Here is a 5,632-nt window from a genome sequence, read left to right on the forward strand (position 1 = left end):
TTCATATACATATTCTTTATTTATTTTAAATACACATTTTTTATATTTCATATTTTCTACATGCATATATATACTTATATATTTACATATTTTAATTCATATACCTATACTGTATATACATTCTTACATATATTTTATATTTAACAATCTCACAATATCTATCGTACATAGATTTTCATATTTTCATAATTTTGTGTACATTCATGTATATCGTTTTACATCTATTTGTTATTTATTTATTTACACTTTCATTATTATTTAGAAAGAAGGATTCGATTTTATTTGCCTATGTATTTTGTCATTTTGTATGTTATTGATTGGTCCCTTTTATTATCTTATTTTTGTTGCTATTGCTCGTGTTGCTTTTATGCCACCGTATTCATTATTGTTTTGCTATGCATATTAACACCGTACATCAAAAAGAAATTTTTTTCTAATAAGGCAATATTTTGCATTTTGGAAATTCGATAAATTGTACCCTAACTTACTGGGTCTCGATTTTCTCGTTAAACCTAAATAGCAAAATATCCTTTTAAATTTCCAAAAACATAAAATTTTAAAAATAAAGGCAATATTCTATATTTAGAAAATTCGAGAAAATCGTGCCCTAACTTACTGGGTTTCGATTTTTTCTTGTTAATCCTAAATAACCGAATATCTTTTTAAAATTGAAATAAATGAGGTTTAAATAAAAAATAAAAGGCAAGCTTGCACTCAAAATACAAGATGTCGGGCCCTAACTTACTGGATGTGACATCTCGTTACTTCGAGATAAGGAAGTATTTTCTATTTTTTATTTATTCAAGTAATTTTAAAATAACACAATAAAGAGGGATCGTTTTTTTAAATTCTTTTCGAGTTTTTGATCTTCAACATTGAGACATTAATTAATCAACTAGGTACCAATTTTTGGGCGTATCGAGGGTGCTAATCCTTCCTAAACGTAACCGACTCGAACTTTGTTTTTACGAATTTCAGAGACCAAAATCATTGTTTTAATAAAAATTAAATCGTTTATTAAAAACAACCTCTTTCCGAGGTGACCCGATCACACCTCATCAAAAAAAGGATTGGTGGCGACTTCCGTTTTTGTTTTTGTTTTCAAAATCCAAGTCGACCCCGGTTTATAAAAAAAATGGTGTCAACATTATATATTAAAAATATTTTTGTCTTATAATATATGAGTAATATTTGTGTCCCAAATTGATTGCGTTTTTTGCACGAAAGGTTGCGTACATGGTTCAAATTCAAGTAAAGGAAAATATTTTCAGCAAAGAAAACTGAACCTGAACAAGTAGTACAATTTTAGATTTAAGCAAACTCTAAATTCGGTATCCATAGATGGTTGATTTAGCAGCAAAAAACAATAAAATGTACCATCTTAGCAGCAAAAACAGATGAGAATGTACAATCTAATTAGCTGCAAAAGCCAATTAAAATCCTTTATATCCTAAATCCAAAACCATTTAAATTACAAAACCTAAATAATGTTTTCTAAACTTATGCATTATTTAATCATTTGAAATATATAATTACAACGAACCCAAATCAAATCTGAACCTGAAACAAATTTACATGAACTAAAAATTTTAAATCAATTCAGTTCACAATTGCAACTATATTTGATTTCAATTTGGATCTTTACAAATCATGGGAATACTGTATAATAGTTGCAATTATATTCCATAACAGAAATTAATTCAAACACTTAGTAGAAAGATGGAGCAAAAAACATCTTCAAGACCAGAACAATAACCAGAAATAAATACAATAAGCAGCAACATTAACCACAACGTGCAGCAAAAAAAGAACTGAATTGATTTTAATCCCTAACATTAATCAGCAACATTAAGCAGAACTCCAGCAAAAAAGAACTTGCAGCCACATTAACCAAATACCAAATTATAACAGTCCCAAATACAAATATACCAATTATAAAAACAGTCCAAAATCACATGTCAATTTATAAAACGAAAAAACAAATAAAATAAAGGATCAACTTACCTTCTGGTTATCTACCCTTTCTCTGTATTGCTTCAAACCAGTGAGAGGTACCAAATTTGCAGACTAGATTGCCAAAACTAAAATGCTGCAACCAAAGGAAAGAAAAAATTAACTAAGGAAAAACTAAACTTGTTCAACTTCATAACTAAAACAAATTTACATGAACTTAAGTGAAAAATCAACTATCAAATTATCTAAATCAAAATATTATAATAGCGTATTTTATATATAAAATTTTCTTAAATTTTATCTTGATTAAACCTAAATAGAAAGACTTCACAAGCGTCCGACTCATTTAAACAAAACAATTACAAATACAAAACAAGGTTTACAATATGCTGCAAAATTGTTTTTAATTAATCAATTAACTTTAACCACAAACAAATTAAAAAAATATATACATACAAAAATTACTTAGGCATTCAAAAGCATATCATTCCTCTATCAAAATGTAAGACAGTTACTGCTTAAAACCCTAAACAAAATAAATCCATAAAGCTAGATTTAAGAGATCCGAATTTCATACCTAAACGAAGACGAAGAGAAAGTAAATCGGGCCGGATGTGATTCCACGGTACTAAAAAATGACACTGTTTTATGTGTTCGGCAACCCTAAATCCATGGACGAAATGGATTGTTAACGATATTGAACCCTAAACACGAAAAAAAGAGGGAAATCAAACCGGTTCGTGCTTACCCCAAAAACTATTCCACTGTTCGTCTTCCTCTAAATGCTGTGAAGAATTGAACGCACTATACCGACGAAATGAAGAACTGAATAGACTAAATGACTCCGTCAATGTCTCGAATTAGGGGAGTGGAGGAGATTTTGAAAGGAAATTAGGGATTTGGAAGGGGAAGGGGAAGGAAGTTGAGTTTAGGGGCTGGGTACGGGTTTTAGGGTTCGAAAGGGGAAAAATATGTGACGCCAAGCGAGCAGCGATGTTACGAATAATGTAATTGTTCCTCAACCGAAACGGCGACGTTCTGAACATTTTGAAATACACATTTGTGGCGTTTTCATACTAAACGCCACTAAAGCTTACAATTGCGGCGTTTTAAATACAAATGCCACTAACGAGTTCAAATCATTTAAGAAAACGACGCCGTTTTTGTTCACAAAAACATATATGGATTTGCGGCGTTTCTATAAAAACGCCACTACTGTATACCTTCTGTGGCGTTTTTCATAGAAACGCCACTAAAATTCAAATTCATGTAACGAAACGGTGACGTTCTGAACATTTTGTAATGCACATTTGTGGCGTTTCCATACCAAACGCCGCTAAAGATCACAGTTTGCGGCGTTTTAAATAAAAACGCCAGTAAGGAGTTCAAATCATTTAAGAAAACGACGCCGTTTTCGTATAGACAAACATTTATGGATTTGCGGCGTTTCAATATAAAACGCCACTATAGCATACCTTCAGTGGCATTTTTACGAAAAACGCCACTAAAATTCAAATTCCTTTAGCCAAACGGCGCCGTTTTACGTAATTTTAAACACATTTTTGCGGCGTTTCGGAATAATTTCCAAATATTTAATAATTTAAAAACTTAAAATATCATACAACAATATGACAATATTATTTTTAATTCTATTAAATGGGAAATTTGATTTTTAATGATGGTTTTTTATTAAAATTTAAGGTAGGAACTTAATCCGTAGATAGTGTTTGTATTTTTCTAAAACATCAATTTAAAAATTAAATTCGGTGAAGTCAAGTTTGTAATTTTCAAAAATACTAAATAACCTAGACCCTAAACCACAACCCTTAAACTCTAAACTGTAAAGTCTATTCCTTAGACTTTAAACCCTAAACCAATTTAGAGTACCCTAAACCTTTAACCCTAAACATTAAACCCTTAACCCTTAATCCTAAATTGACCTAGACCCTCTTATCCCTTCAACCCTAAATCTTAAACCTATAAATCATAAACCATGACCCTTAACCCCTTAACACCTACACCCTAAGCCCCAACCTCAAATGATAAACCACAAACCATAATACATAACCTTTAACCATATCCCCTAAACCTTCAATCATAAAACATTAACTATAAACCCTTAACCCCTAACCCCTAACCTTTAACCCTAAACACTTAAACCTTAGACCCCAACCATTACACCATAATCTCTAAACCCCTAACTCAGCCATATTCCTTAAACCCTGAATCATAGAACATATAAACCCTAAATCCAAAACCCTAAATCATAAAACATATATAAAATATAAACCTTAAATCTTAAACCTTAACCCTTAAACAATAAACAATAAACCGTAAGGCCTAAATCCATAATCCCTAAACCGCCAATGCATTGAAAGCTCAACAAAAAAAATATTGTTTTGCTTAACAATTTGCGGCGCTTCCACAAAACGCGCCACTAATGTCTCTAAACCTCCACCACAAAACGACGTCGTTTGCTTAAATCTTTTTGCGGCGCTTAAAACAAAGCGCCCCTAATGCTTAACTTATGCGGCGTTTTTAAAAGTTGCGCCGCTAATGTACCTAAACCTATACAACAAAACGACATCGTTTTAATTAAAATTATTGAACATTGCGGCATTTACAGCTAAGCGCCACTAATATCTCTAAAATCTGAAAAAAAACCGTTGTCGTTTGGCTAAAACTATTACCGCTAATGCTTGACATTTGCGGCGTTTTTAGCAAACCGCCACTAATGTTCCTAAGCACAACAGAGAACGACGGCGTATGCTTAAAACTTATTACGGTGCTTAATTAGAAGCGCCGCTAATGATTTACTTCAGCGGTGATTTCTTTAAAGCGCCACCATAGTGTATAAAACTCATCACGAAAACGACGTCGTTCGCTAAAATCTTTTGTGGTGTTCCAGTAAAGCGCCGCTACTATTGTCCCTAAGACGGTGTATGCTTGAAACATTTTCCGGCGCTTCCGTTTTTGCACCGCTAATGATTGGCTTCAGCGGCGCTTCATTTAAAACGCCACTATTTCTGTCTAAAATTTAACAAGAAAACGGCGTCGTTCGGTGAAAAACTTTGTGGCGCTTTTGTGAACGTGCGGCGAATACATGATCTTTTGCGGAGTTTACTTATAAATGCCACTAATGTCATCAAACGTAAATCAATACGGCATCGTCTGTTAATCACTTTTGCGGTGCTTTTGTAGCAAGCGCAGCTAATGTTTCTCTTTTGCGGCGTTTTCTTTAAAGCGCCACTAATGTCTTTGAATCTGACCATGAAAACGGTACCGTTTCCCTAACTCATTTGTGGCACTTTTGGGTAATCGCCGCTGTTGCTTGTAATTTCTGACATTTTTTAACACTCGCCGCTATTGCTCGGTTTTTTGTGGCGTTTTGCTTTGAAACACCGCTAAATGCGACGCTAAAGGCCTCTTTTGGTGTAGTGCCGCTTCATACCTAGCTAAGAAAATAGAACTTAATCTAATTTTAGGAGGGCTAGATAGTCAATTAGTTTTCCGATTGAGGAGAATACAATGCAGACTTTGAGTGCTGTAAGTAACAACACCATGAAGAGTTCAGGGTAAATGAAGCAAGAGAGTACAGCAAGCTTGAAAGGGTACCTCAAAGTCTATGGAATTTGAGCCAGTAGCACATATGGTATACGAGCATAAATGTAAAAGCTGC

Source organism: Gossypium raimondii, chromosome 7, assembly GCF_025698545.1.
Source record: "Gossypium raimondii isolate GPD5lz chromosome 7, ASM2569854v1, whole genome shotgun sequence".
Classification (NCBI taxonomy): Eukaryota; Viridiplantae; Streptophyta; class Magnoliopsida; order Malvales; family Malvaceae; genus Gossypium; species Gossypium raimondii.